At 56.4% G+C, this 14,422-nt stretch overlaps 1 protein-coding gene and 1 long non-coding RNA gene across 6 annotated transcripts in view; one reads left to right on the top strand and one right to left on the bottom strand.

Moving 5' to 3' along the window:
• GSE1 (Gse1 coiled-coil protein) overlaps positions 1 to 14,422 on the top strand; it is a 422,062-nt gene that overhangs the window by 35,484 nt on the left and 372,156 nt on the right. The window lies entirely within an intron of this gene.
• Positions 276 to 5,810, bottom strand: LOC130705745 (uncharacterized). Its single transcript, XR_009006131.1, has 3 exons — positions 5,298 to 5,810; positions 3,855 to 3,976; positions 276 to 2,123 (listed from the first exon to the last, which is right to left on the bottom strand). It is a non-coding gene; the product is annotated as an uncharacterized LOC130705745 (long non-coding RNA).

The raw sequence follows: 14,422 nt of genomic DNA, 5'->3' as shown, positions 1-14,422 counted from the left end.
ACACAAATAATATATGGGGAAATAGTTACATAAAAACTATTAAAATATCAGAAAAAATAAGACTTGGTGCTGGTGAATTTGCAAAACATGGCTCATTTGTATTGCCGGTGGCAGCGCACAAATCCGTATCAGATTGTCTGTTCCCCAAACCATTTGTCAATGTGTATCCAGGGCTTTTAAAGACACTCCATACTTTGGCCCAATAATCCCATTTCTAGAAATGCATCCAAAGGAATGAATTTGCAAGAATGAAAACGATAAGACACACAAAGATGTTCTTTGCACTGTTATTTATAGTGGTGGGGAAATTCTGAACATCCAACAGTAAAATACAGTTAGGCAAACTGTTGTGTACCCCTGGGGGTGGAATATTCTGTGGCTTTAAATGACAGCCATGGAGCCCATTTCAACACAGAGAAGCTGATGATCTAATGCTGAGTCAAAATAAGCAGAGCACAAAATTGTACACGTGTCTTGATTACAGCCTTAAAGAAATATGTCCGTGTAAGTCCAGGCTGGAAGAGGACTTGGAATGCTGGTACGGCTGTGTTCACAAGGTGATGGGACCCCCTCCCATTGAAACAGGCGTTAATGCTATCACCGAGTTGTCTTAGTGTTAAATGTGAGGCAGGCATTTCCGTGCCATGTGACCTTGGACAGGCCGCTGGCTGTGTCAGCCTCGCTTCCACCATCTGTGAAATGGGGCGGCACCTCTACAGCTGCCCTTGGGGTTATGGGAACCGGAGGGGCCTGCCTTGCGAGGCCTTTATGGGTGACACCTTGTTGTCCTGTGTGGAGCTGGATCGTCACCATCGAGCCTAAGGAGGCCAGTAGTGAGGGTGGAGGGGCGTAGACCAGGCCCCCCCTGCCAGGTGAACCAGGGAGCCTGGCCTCTGATATTGAGGACCTACGAGGTGGGTGTGGGGTAGCCTCCCCAAGGCCACCCAGCTCCTGAGACTTGGAGCTGGGAGCTGCCCCAGGCCCTTTCCTTGGCTTTGATGCTGCCTCGTGGGGTAGAGCATTTCAGATAGGGCTTCCTTCCTGGGAGCCAATGGGATCTTTGAACTCTTGGATCTCATGCGACAAGAGGGCTGAAAGCTTCTGTGTCACCTTGGTGCCAGTGTCGCTTGACACATGGCCTGTCAAATGGCTTCCGTTTGGTGGAGGGTTCCTGTCGTGGGCTGAGTTGTATCCCCCCCACAAATTCCTATGTTGAACTGCTAACCCTAGCACCTTAGAATGTGACTGTATTTGACTATATTTGGGTCTTTACAGAGGTCATTAGGGTGGGCCCTGATCCAATAGGGCTAGTGTCCTTGTAAGAAGAAGAGATTAGGACACAGACACACACAGAGGGAAAACCCCGTGAGATATACAGGGAGAAGATGGTCCTCTGCAAGCCAAGGAGAGAGGCCTTGGAAGGAACCAAACCTGTCAACAACCTTGGTCTCCAACTTCCAGTCTCCAGAATTGTGAGAAAAATACATCTCTGTTGATTGAATCTGCCAGCCTGGTACTTGGTTACGGCAGCCTGAGCAATGGATGTCCATAGGGGTGTCCCGCACCCACAGGGTGATAGCTGAGCGTGTTCAGCAGTGTGTGAAGGGGGCTGTCTGGGTTTTATTAACTGCACCTTATGGTTGGACGTTTAGATGGTTTCCCCCGCTATTATAAATAACAGTGCAAAGAACATCTTCCTGCACGTTCACAGTTTTCATGCTCGTAGGGTACATTTCCAGAAGTGTCCCAGGGCCAGGGCTGCTGCATATGGCTGTTCACCACCCCTAGTGCATTAGTCAGCAAGGCTGGTCCCTCCGCGTGAGGAAGACCCCCCAGGCCGGGGGAGCCCAGAGCCTGGGCTCACACCCAGCAGGAGTGCCCTCCAGGGGACCACACGACCTTGAAGGTCATCTTCTGGGCTCTGGCTCTGAGCTGAGGTTCTTGTAGGGGCGGGGAGCGTTGGAGGAGCCCCTCGGCCGGGGCTGGGAAGACCGGCGTCCGCGGGCAGCTCAGGCTCACAAGCTCCGGGGGCGGAGGTCAGCCGGCTGCTGGCAGCTGCGCCAAGTCAGTCGTGTGGGAACGGAGGCCTCGGTCGTCCCCACAAAGATTTTCTGTGGCTGCTTCTGGGAGAGAGAGAGAGGGAGAGAAAGAGAGAGCTGTGAAGCGAGGTGGAGGCCATCCCCAGGCGCCTCTTGCCAGGCTGGGAGCTGGCACTGGCGTCCTCCCTCCGGGTACATAATATCCCATAATAGGCTCTGGCTGTTAGCAGTCCAGAGACAGAAAAAAGATTGACATCATGCAAGTGTTGGGTTCGGTGAGTGGAGTGCCCGCTGGCCCCTTCGCCATGTTAGCGGCTTCCGTCCACCTGGAGAGGTCTGCTCGGGGGGTCAACGCCTCGAGGGACAGTGCTGGGGCCCGGTGTACCCCCAGGTTCATGTCCACCCAGACCTGTGAATGTGCCCTTATTTGGAAATAAGGTCTTTGCAGATGTGATCAAGTTAGGATGAGGTCACTGGATGAGGGTGGCCCTGAATCCACTGCCTGGTGTCCTTATAAGACGAGGGGAATTTGGACCCTGGCAGAGAGGATGGTAGGCGGAGACGGACACGCACACAGAGGCCACGTGAAGATGCAGGAGAATGGGAAGGATGCAGCTACAAGCCAAGGGCCGGCAAGGATGGCTGGCAGCCACTAGAAGCTAGAAAAGGCAGGACGGATCCTCCCCTAGAGCCTTTGAAAAGAGTGTGGCCCTGCCGATACCTTGATTTCAAACTTCTCCAAACCGAGCAAACGAATTTCTGTTGTTTAAGCCACCTGGTTTGTCATAATTAGTTATGGCAGCCCCGGGACGCCAGTGCACTCGCCCGGTGGTCCTTCCCTTCTTTCTCCCCCCGTGGCCTGGCATGTCCCTCTTACAGACTGCGAGTCCCAAGAGATGAGAGCGGCTTTCACACGCCTTGTCTCCTGGGTGGGGCTGGCCGTGGGCCGGCACACAGTAGGTGCGCAGTAAAGGTTTGCTGAGTGGATGAGAGGGGCAGGGGCTGGGGCAGGAGGAGGAGGGAAGGGGTGACTCTCAGAGATGACCCTGTGGCCGGCAGGGGGTGGGGGGCGGCCCCTCCCCTTCCCATGCCTGCCCCGTCCTTTTTGTCCAGTCTTGGCTTCAGGGGAGGGGAGAGGGTGGGGAGGGGCGCTGTGCCAGTCTCAGGCCCGGCCAGTGCCCACTGCTCCTGTCCCTCTCCTGCCTCTTGCTGGCCGTCCGGCTTTGGGCAACTTACCAGACCCCAGTTTCCCCCAGTGTAAAATGGGTTTGCAGCACCCCTTCTTTGGGTCATCTTGGGAAGTAAGCCAGTTGGCCTGTGGAAGGCAGCGTGGTGGACATTTGCGTGGATCTCGACAAAGGCTGGTCTGGTTGGGGAGCAGCTGGGCCAGCCGAGGGAGGAAGGAGGGTGGAGGGCGCCCACGGAGAAGGGAGGAGGGCGCAGTGCTTGAGGGCGTGGTGTTGGAGGGCAGGCCCCGTGTGGGCCCTCGGCTGTACCATGTCTATCCTGGGGAGGTGGTGTTGGAGGGCAGGCCCCGTGTGGGCCCTCGGCTGTACCATGTCTATCCTGGGGAGGTGGTGTTGGAGGGCAGGCCCCGTGTGGGCCCTCGGCTGTACCATGTCTGTCCTGGGCTAGCTGACTCTCTGGCTCAGTCTCCCCACGTGGAACATGGGGGCAGTGAAAGCACCCACCTCACAGGTGACTGGGTGTGAAGGGGGCAGGGAGCCTGGCACAGGCTCTCCAAGCCTGCACCTCAGGTGATGAGGGGAGAGGGCAGGAGAGGGTGCCTGATGGACAGGACAGGACATTCCATACCTGTGGAATCGGCTTGTCTTCATTTCTGGGCTGCATTTGGGGCTGAGGAGCAAAGTGCTGGCCGGGCAAACCAGAGGAAGCTTCTAGGTACAAAAGCCTTTGCATCTGAAGGTTGGTCGTCCCTTGAAAGAGCCATGCAGAATGTGACAAGGTGGGAGCCTGAAGGTCCCTGAGCCATCCACGCCTCCCCTCTGTGCTTTTGAGTAGGGGGACCCAGGCTCAGAGGGAACGTGATGTGTGGGAGAGGTGATGCTGGTGCAGACCCGCGCTCTGCCCCTGGCCTGCCCTGGTTTGTGTCCTGAGGAGTTTGAGTGAAACTGGGGTCGCCCCTGCACCCGTGCATCTCCCTGCTGGGACCTGGCACACGCATCGGGAAACGTCTGGCGGGGGTCAGAGGGCGGTCTGCACTGTGGAAGCGAGGCATCCTGCTGGGCATGGAGACCACCCCCCCACCCCGCCTATCTGGGGGCCGGGGCCTGTCTCATCACTGGGTATCCCTCGGGTTGGGAATGGGCAGCTCTCCAGGAAGGCATCCTTTCCTGTTGTCACTTCTTTCCTTCCTGCGTTTTCCAAGATGGCATAGCTGCAGCCGCAAGATCATAGGACCCCATCCTTGTTCCCCCGAGACCACCAGAAGGGCCGTCCGTGTTATGCCCATTGCACAGATGGGCTTACTGAACCCTGCCAGGCTGGTGTTTCCCTTTCTCTCTTTCTCGCCTGGGTCAGGGAAGGCCGGCTCCCCTGGTGGCCTGGCCCTGCAGGGGACAGGTGGGCGGCACCTCCCAGGGTGGCCCCAGCCTGTGGGAGGGGGATTCCTGCTGCTATTTTCAGCCACTCCAGGGAGACCCTGGGCTGCTGCCACCCGCCACGGTCCACGGCTGTCCGGACTGGCCTGTGGGTCTCGCGTGATGTCGGAGTATCCTCCTGGCCCGGGAGGGGCCGGCACCCCTGCACTCAGCCCCTCACCCCTTTCCTGGAGGCAGAGGGGGGCATCCCGTGACGCGTCCCCCACCCCTCTGGGCTGGAGGCAACTCAGCGTTAACCCCGAGCCTGGGTTTCCCGAGCCCCGTTGGGGCCCCCCTCTCCAGTGGGTGGCTGTAAAAATAGCACTTGCTTTCAGTTAGGAGCTGGGGGCGGCGGGGGCCCAGTTTCCCTGCTCCTGGAGGAATTACCAGCCCACATGTTGCCAGGAGCCTTGGCTGGGAGAGGCAAGCGCGGCTCCAAGCCGGCGAGCGGGCGGCGGCACAGATGGAAACTCGATCCCGGCTCAGCAGACTGTTTGATTTATTTTAAAATCAAGCAGATGGCTGCTGCAGGGGTTTGTTTAAGTTCAGCTCCGAGCCGGGCCCGTGGCCAGGAGCCTCGGGGCAGCTGCGCCAGAAATTTTTCAATGACTTTGGTCGTCAAACCACCTCTTCCCTCCCTTTTGAACTTGAGCCTCACCACACACATGTCGGCGGCCGCGCGCGCCTTCTCCGCGCGGCCCGGCTGCTCCCGGCTCGCCGGTCCTCCCTTTGTCTCGCTGCCGCCACCTCTGTCTTTGTCCTCCTGTCTCGCTCTGGCCCTGGCCCCGTGTGTCTCCCGCTTTCTGGACCCCTCTGGGTGTCCTCACCGCTCCCGTTCGCAGGGAACCTTCCCACGTCTCCCTCGCGGCTCCCGTTTTCCTCCGGCGGCTCCCTCCCCCCGCTGCAGGCACGTGGGAGAACAGCCAAGCTTTGTGGCCACTCAGCGTCCTCCGGGCTGCCCCCTCTGCGAGACGCTGTGGCTGGGAACACCAGGCCCCGACCCTAAAATCCTGGAGGAGACCAGCCCTCCGAGGTCAAGCGGCCCAGCCCCCGCCCGGGGCACGGAGGCCAGGCGGCCCGCAGCTGTCCCCGCTGGGCGGCGGGTGGCCTGGGCACCTCTCAGGAGCCCACTGTGTGGCCGTGTGGCCGGGGAGGCCAGCTGGGGGCCGCCAGCGGGGTTCATGCTCCCCCACACCGTGTGCCCCCCCCCCAAACGGCCGGTGAACATGCCAACTTACATCCCCCCGCTCCCCCAGAGGGACTAATTGGTCCCCTGTTCACATGGCCAGCAGGCTCTCCAGCCCCAGACCCCCCAGCCAGGGCTGCCCGGCCTCATCCCCTAAGGGGCCCAGCACCCACTGCCCTGCTTCCTAAACAAACCAAGGCTTTAAATAGCGGCCAGCCCTGTAAATAACCCCAGGTCCCCAAGGAGCGCTCTCCGGGAGGGTGGAGCGCGGCCCCCAGTCACCCCGGCACCATGGCGGGGGTGGGGAGCGCCGATGGCACGCGGCCCCTGGCCTGGGCTGGGGGCCAGGCCTCATGGCGGGCCCTGGGTGGGGCTGAGATGTTTTTCTGCCTCTGGCTGCAGTGGCCGGCTCTCTGGTTGATCTGCTGGGTGCTGACTCAGCTGCCCCTCCCGGTCCCTGCCCCCCAGGGTCACCCCTGACTCGCTGGCCCGCCTCAGGGAGGACAGGAGAGGCCTACACCCAGCTGGCCACGTTGCAGCCGAGGGTCCGCCGGGGGGACCTGGAGGAGAGGCCAGGATGCTGGTTCCACATCTCCCCTCCTCTCGGCCGCGTCCGTGCCGACAGGGGACCTGGCTGGGCCCCCAGTGCCCCTCCGCCTCCTCTGGGGTCCTCAGTGGAACGACCTCACGTGCTTTAGGGTGGAGGCCCCAGCCTCTTCCTCCCTTAACCTCTGCCCCGAACCGGGCCCAGGGAGACCTTGGGGACAGACTTGTCGAGAACGGCAGCGTGTGGAGCCCAGCCCCGACTCGGGGCCAAAGCAGGACTCCTGCATCCCTCGCCCGCCAGCGAATTGGTGAACTGGTCGTAGGTCTGTGGCCTCCACAGGGGATATTTTCACATCCCAGCGCAAGTGCATTCGTTCTCTGGGGCATCACGGAGGGTGGAAACCAGCCCACCAGCAGCTTTAAATCTTGAAAAAAACTCTGCCAAGAGGTTTACATCTATTTTCCAAACAGCCGATTCCCACTGCCCCCCTTTAGCCGTGCACCAGCATCTCTGTCAGATCAGTTTGAAAATTGTAATGATTTTAGCTCCTCCTGGAGCAACCCGGGGAGCTGAAATCGTGGCCCAATTAAAAAATGCATCCCGGCTTGCTGCGCGGACTGGGTGTGTGGAGGTGGTTCCCGTCGAAAATGCTCCGTGGGAGATGGGGAAGCTTTCGTTTATTTATTTTCTGTCTCATTGGTCCCCCTCCTGCGCTGGCCCTCCCCACGCAGAGGTCTGGATCCACCACAGGGCTTCATTCATACCGTGATTTTTCTTCTCCTGTTTCTAGTTTAATTTTTGTGTAAGAAAGAGGAAAACAAAATTTTAAAAATGATATACTGTGTATCCCCAAAGCATGTTTGTGAAATGCCTCAGAATTTCATTTTCTAGGTGGTTTTACCAGATTGATGTTTTTGTTCGTTTTCTGATGAGTTGTACGAAGGAGAAGTTGGTTTACTGGGCAGGCAGGCATCAAAGTGATCACACCCATGTGTCTATCTCAGGAAAACACAGAAAAATGCCTTTAGACCTACCAGTGTTATAGATTATAAAATCTTCAAACTGCTAAACTTGATGACGGCCAAATGGGGCCGGCACCATTTTTTTGTTGTTGTTTTTTACACTTCCTTATTGTGTGAAAAATAAACACCATGTAAAGTTTACCACTGTAACCGTTTTAAAGGGTCCAGTCTAGTGGCGTTTAGTATGTTCACACTGTTGTGTAAACATCACCACCATCTAGTTCCAGAACTTTCTCATCACCCTGAGCAGAAACTCCATACCCATTTCCAGTACCATTTTCGAGATGTTCTGAGGCAGAGACACTGCCCAGGCCCCACGGGGCACATTCAGAGGGTTCCTGTGTAGGGACACAGTGGAGAGAACAAAGGAGCAGAAAGCCGTGGCAGAAAATTGTGCGCTCATGACAGCGGTGAATATGGAGAGAGAGAGAGAGAGAGAGTGAGGAGTGGTGAAGTGAGGGAAGAGGGGGTTTGGGGGACAGAGGAGAGGTTCCCGGAGCCAAACTCTTTAAAAAAAAAAAAAAAAAGCCCTCGGTCTGGTTGGCAGCCGAGGAACATTGTTATATTTGGGTTGAGCTGGAGGCTCTACAGATTAGCATGGTCTGGTCCAGGTCCAGTTTAGCTTAGTTCATTTCTATTCCCACTCTCTGGTTTCCTGGATGCCCAGCCCTTGGTGGGATCCAGAAGCTCCATCATTCATTCCATGAAGGTCTGTTGAGTACCCACTATGTGTGGGGCACTGTTCTGAGTAAGGAAGACAGCTCTGAACAAGACAGACCTGCCTCTGCTCCCCCATCCCTCCCCCATCAAGTTTACCTTCTGCTGCGGGAGCCTGACTGAGAAGAAGAAGAAAGGGAACAAATATGAAACCAGCTTATCATCGTGGAGATGGTGAGGGCTGGAGGGAGTCGGGAATCAGCGTCCGTGTGGGGATTAACTAACGGATGCTGTGGTTGGGAGGTACAAGGGGCAGGCCAGGTGAGGAATGGTGCTGGCAGAGGGAACAGAAAAGGGGTCCGTGAAGAGGCCCTGATGGGAAATGAGCTTGAGGTTTTGTAGGTAAAGCAGGAGGCTGGCATGGCCGGAGTGGATGAATAGGGAGGAAGGAGAGCCCGAGGGGAGGTCCGAGAGGCCAGTGGGGCTGGAGGACATGGAGCCTTGAGAGTTTCAAGTGGGAAGGGGATCCATTGGGGCAGTTCCCCAGGGAAATGTGACCTGATTCATGTAACGCCCCTCCCTCTGGCTGCTGAGTGGGGAGCAGGCTGGAGGGGGCAGGCACGGACATGGCATCAGAGAATACACTGAGTCCCGTCAAGGTCCACTTCTTCCCCTTTCAGTTGCCCTTTGATCATTCTGACTGCTTCATGGAGAGTCTCAGGCTGTCTTTAATGCCTCCCGAACACTTGCTGTATAAGTTATCTACTGCTGTGTAACAAAATACACCAAAACGTTGCAGCTTGGAACAACAATTATTTGTTTTCTCACCGTTTCTGTGGGGAGTGGCTCAGGGGGGTGTTTCTGGCTCCAGGTCTCTGATGAGGCTGTAATCAGGATGTTGCCAGGGCTGTGGTCTTTCCTGAAGGTTTGACCGACGTCTCACATGGCTGTTGGCTGGAGGCCTCAGTTCCTTACCATGTGCGTCTCTCCCTAGAGCAGCTGGCTTCAACCAGAGCCAGTGACCCACGAGAGAACCAGGAAGGAACTTCTGTGCCTCAAATGACCTGGCCTCAGAAGCCACACGCTGTCACTTCTGCCATGTTCTATTCATTGGAAATGAATCACTAAGTCTGGCCCAAACTCAAGGGCTCTACCTCTTCAAGGGAGGCATGTCAAAGCATCTGTGGACATATTTTTAAACCACTACACTTGCTGATCTCCATTTTTAATAGGGAGAGAATAGGCCTTGGGTCCCGAGCCTTCACTGGGAGTAGTATTTGGCTAAAACTGAATAGCATTGCTTCGTTTTCACAGTATATATTTTTAGGGTTACTTTCTATTTATGTTGCTTAATACTGATTTTCCTTTTAGGGTACTCATGTACATTTTAAATTTATTTAAGCTTAAGCAGTGAGTTGACTTAAGGAAGATTATGAAGAAAGAAAAACTAAGTAGAATTAAGAGTGGGAGGTGGAATATGATGGCCATGGGTGGGGCCTGCTGGCAGCAGAGTGGCTGAGAGTGCAGGCTCTGGGTTCGAATCCTGCCTCAGCTACCTAGAGCTGTGTGACCGTGGGTAATAATCTAACCTCTTCGGGCCTCAGTTTCCCCCTTGGTAAAGTGCGGGAGCAGCCTGCTGCCGGGGCTGTTGTGCAGCCCAGGTAGAGTCTCCACAGAAGGGCTTGGCGTGGGGCCGGGTAGGGAGTAAGGGCCCAATGAGTGTCCCCTGCTAGGAGATGACACATGCTTTCAGCCTCACCACACGATCTGCGGGGCTCTCGTGACGCCCCCGCTGTGTGTGTGTGTAGCTGGAGGACCAAGGAGATACCACCCCTCCCCTCTGCTCACTCAGAGCAGTGGTGGCACTTGTTGGTGAGGGTGGGGAAGACTCTGGTGGGGGGGTTCTTTATCTGGTCAGAAAACTGAGGTTACCCATGAAGTAACCTCATAAGTAACCTAAGTAGTGGTCATCCTCCCCATCCAGTTGCCTGCCTGCCCGCCCGCCCATCCACCCATCCACCCATCCACCCATCCACCCATCCACCCATCCATCCATCCATCCATCCATCCATGCATCCATCCATCCTTCCTTCCACCCATCCATCCTCCATCCATGCATCTTTTCTGTTCTTCCATCCAGTCGCGTGCATGTATGCATCCAATCTTTCTTCCTTCCTTCCATCCATCCATCCATCTAACCATTCACCCACCCATCCATCCATTTTTCTTTCCATTATCAACACATGCATCCATCACCCATCTTTCCATCCACCCATCTGCCTTTCCTTCCTTCTTCCGTCCATTCATATCTCTGTTTTACTTGATTCCTTCATTCTCTTTTTCCATCTATCCATTCGTCTTTTTTTCCCTCTGGGCATCCATCCACCTGTCCATCCATCTATCCATCCATCCTTTCATCCATCCATCCATCCATCCATCCGTCCATTTTTCCTTCCTTTCATCCATCCATCTGTCCAATTCATCTGTCCAATTCATCTGTCCATCGGTCTGTCCATCCATCCAACAGGCACTGGATTTTTTTTTCAAATAAACTTATTTATTTTTGGCTGCGTTGGGTCTTTGTTGCTACATGCGGGCTTTCTCTAGTTGTGGTGAGCGGGGGCTACTCTTCGTTGCGGTGCACGGGCTTCTCATTGAGGTGGCTTCTCTTGTTGCGGAGCACGGGCTCTAGGTGCGCGGGCTTCAGTAGTTGTGGCACGCGGGCTCAGTCATTGTGGCTCTCAGGCTCTAGAGCACAGGCTCAGTAGTTGTGGCGCATGGGCTTAGTTGCTCCGTGGCATGTGGGATTTTCCTGGACCAGGGATTGAATCCGTGTCCCCTGCATTGGCAGGCGGATTCGTAACCACTGCGTCACCAGGGAAGTCCAGGCATGGGAGTTTGCACTGAGGATGTAGCAATGAACAAAACAGCACCTGCCATCAGAGAGTTCCTGGCAGTCAGGAGGCCTGTACGTTGTGAAGGACCTGAGAGGAGATGGTGGGTTATCCTGTAACGGTGTAGTGAGCACCTGCTGTATGCAGCATTGTGATCAGCGAAGGCAAAGACATGAGGACCTCACAGTGGGTGTGTCTGTTGGACAGAGGGTGTCAGAAGGGGGCGTGGTCAGTTCTGCCTTGCAAGGGAGGGAATACCTGAAGGGCTCTTGAGGGATGTGCAGGAGTTGGCCAGGTAGGGGAGGGAGAAAGGGTGATTCAGGTGGCGGGAGCTGCACAGGCAAGTCTGGGGACATTTACACCGTTGAGGAGTGCCTGTGGGAGTCATGGAGGAGGACTTGGAGATTGTGGCCAGAGTGAGCGGTGGTTGGGCCACTTGAGGGAAACCTTGGGAGTTGGGGCGGAAAAGCATAGGCAGAGAACATGGGAGGGGGGTCATTTCAGGCCAGCTGGGACTCCAGACGTATGCTAGCTCTGCGATGAGCCCCAGGAGAAGGGGACTCATTCACTCACTCACTCACTCACTTATTCACCCAGCATTTCCTGCACGCTGGCCGTGTCCTGGCGCAGGGGATACAGCAGGAAACAAGACAGGCAAGGTCCTGCCCTCACAGGCTCACAGTCTAATCGGAGGCCTCAGACATTAAACCTAAACCAGTGCCACGAGAATTCCGTGCTGGGTAGTAAGAAGTGCGTAGTGGAGAAAATACTGCAGGAGAGGGGGATGGGGGGGATGGCCTCTCCCAGGAGGGGCCACTTAAGCAGAGGGGCAGTGGGGAGAGAGTAGCTTCCAGGCAGAGGGAACAGCACGCACAAAGGCCCTGTGGTGGGTGCGAGCCTGGCCTGCTGCAGGAGGTGGTGCCCATTCCAGGCTCTCAAGCACCCCTGTCACTTGGCTTGTGGTGAAGAGTGAATAGATTACAGGGGTGACGTCAAGAAGTCAGAGACGGAGAGGGCTTTACCAGGATTTGGGTTTTTTTTCCTGTGGGTGCTGGGGAGCCACTGAAGGTTGTTGAGCGGGGGAGGCTTGTAAGCATTGTTCTTGGGCAGCAACGTGCAGGATGGCCGGGAGGGGGAGGCCAAAGCTGTGGGGCCGGAAGCTTCTGGGAATGCTGAGTCAGTGCAGTTAATGCCCAGGCTTTAAGGTCAGCCAAGCCTGGGGCTGAATCCCTCCCCTGCCGTGAACTAGCCGTGTGACCCAGGCAAGGTAACTCATGCTCTCTGACAGCCTCGGGTCCTCACCTACAGAATGTGCGTGACGACTGTGCCTGTCTCTGGGGTCGTCATGGAGATGCCAGGAGGTGTGTGTAAGCGGCCTAGTCCCTGCGTGTGTAGGAGCTGTGCATCGATCCTGGCAGCTCCCCAGGCCCCGTGAGAACTGTATATGAGTCGTGGGTAGACGCAGAAGGCAGGAGGGCAGCTCCGCTGTGTCCGACGAGGAGATGTGCAGAGAGATGTCTCAGTTTACCCCGCTGCAAAGGGGCCTGGGGTCTCCCGCCCTCCCCAGAGAGAGAACACGCCCGAAAGAGTTACGCGGCCCCCAGCCCGGCAGCCTGTGTTGAGCTTTGCAGGGCCTGGGCATCCGACAAGCCAAACAACTGTTTTCGCCTCCCTGCAGCGTGGCTGCCAAGTGGAATCGCTTCCACGGTCGGCTCCGGCGGGAGGGGCAGAGGGACACCACCTTCTCCACGAAGGGAGGTCACACAGCCGGGAGTCAGGAGTGCAGCCTGCAGAGTGGGGGTGGTGGGGGGGCATCTCCGGGCCCGGGCTGAGGTCCCCCTAGGCCGGCAGGGCGCCCACCTCGCGGGCTGCCAGGCTGGCTCTGGGTCGGCAGGAGTGGAGGGAGGCGGGCGGCTGCGTCGCGGGGCATCTCTCCCTGCAGGCATCGGCAGGCTGGAGCCCGCCGCTCTGGCCTTGGCAGGGCGAACACAGAGCGAGTCAGCGCGGCCTCCGCGGTGCCAAGGCTGGGAGCAGGCTCGCGGCTCCTGTTCAGCTCCTGCGGTCCTGGGCCTCTGTGCCCGCCTGGCTTCCTCCCCCCGTCCCGGCCCCCCCGCATCCCCACATTCTCTGACAGCGATGGCTAATTAGAGCTAATGTTTATCGGGGGCACTTTCTACGTGCCAAGCACTGTGCAAAATGTTTTCGTGTATCCTAAGTCACTTAACACTCACAAATATCATTCATGTTTTATGGAGGAGACGGAGGCACAGAGAGGTTAAGTAACTTGCCGAAGGTCACACAGCCAGCAAGTAGTAGATAGAGCTGGCTCCAGAATCCATGCTTTTAACTTCTTCACGAGGCCACCTCCTACAACCAGTAGTGAGAGTGCAGACCTCAGCCCACAGCCCCAGGTGTACAAGAGATGACCTTTTTCTTAAATCAAAGTAAATCTGAGTATAATTCTTTTGGCCCTTTCCTTGTGGTTGCATGCTGGCTGCCGCAGCTCCAAGCACTGCGTTCCCCCAGGATAGCATCCAAAAGCAGGATGGGAAAGGGTAGGGGGCTCCCTTGCCCTTTTCTCTTTGGGGGCACGGGTGTTTCCCAGAAGGTTTTTTAGCAAACTTAGGTCCACTTTTCCAGGCTTGGCCACAGGCCCGGCTGTAATTGCAGGGGTACTGGGAACATGAGTGTCTGACCTTCTCAGACTTTATGCGGAGCAGGCTGTGTCATCAAAAAAAGAAGCGGGTAGGAATGGCCGGTGGCGGAGCGGCCCTGTCAGCCTGATCTTCAAGCAGCCCTGCACCGTAGGGGATGCTGTCTCCATTTTACAGATAAGGAAACTGAGGCTTAGTGATAGGGGCCTTGTCTGGCCTCCTTTGATCCCATGCTGGCCTTGAGCAGCTGGGCTGGGTGGCTTTCCTCCTTGTTCGTGTTTTAGAGCTGCAACTCCAACTGGGGGTCAGCCTCTGGCAGGCCGGAACAGGGCTTATTTGTCTTTTGGGCATCCTCGTCTGCCTCAGGAATGAGCATCTAGAAGGTTCTAAATCACCTTGTACTGTATTGGAAGGGCTTGTGTTACCCACGCCCCTTTCTGTTTGCAAATGCCACAAACCCAATTCCAAAAGGGCGCTTGTTGCCCCACGTAAGTGGTGAGGGTGAAGCTGGCCCCAGGCACTCTTGGACCCAGGCTCATCCACCTGTCTCCATCCTCAGCTCCGCCTTCTCCTGTGTGGAATTCATTCTTGGGCAGCTTCTCCTCACATGTCAGAGACAGCTAAGAACAGTTCTAGCCTGGTATCTAGTGACTCCTAAGAGGGATGGGGAGGGCAGTTCCTAGCAAGTGTCCCAGGGAAGATTCTGATTGGCTCGCCCCTGTAAAGGGAAAAGGAGTGTGTTGGTGGACAGGCCCACTAGGCTGGGGAGGGACGGATGCTGGTTAGATAAAATGAAAGAAGTTGCTTACTCCAGATGAGTGAG

This window comes from Balaenoptera acutorostrata, chromosome 19 (assembly GCF_949987535.1).
Source record: "Balaenoptera acutorostrata chromosome 19, mBalAcu1.1, whole genome shotgun sequence".
Lineage (NCBI taxonomy): Eukaryota > Metazoa > Chordata > Mammalia > Artiodactyla > Balaenopteridae > Balaenoptera > Balaenoptera acutorostrata.
The sequence above is the reverse complement of the archived record's forward strand: the minus strand, read 5'-3'. Positions and strand labels throughout refer to the sequence as shown.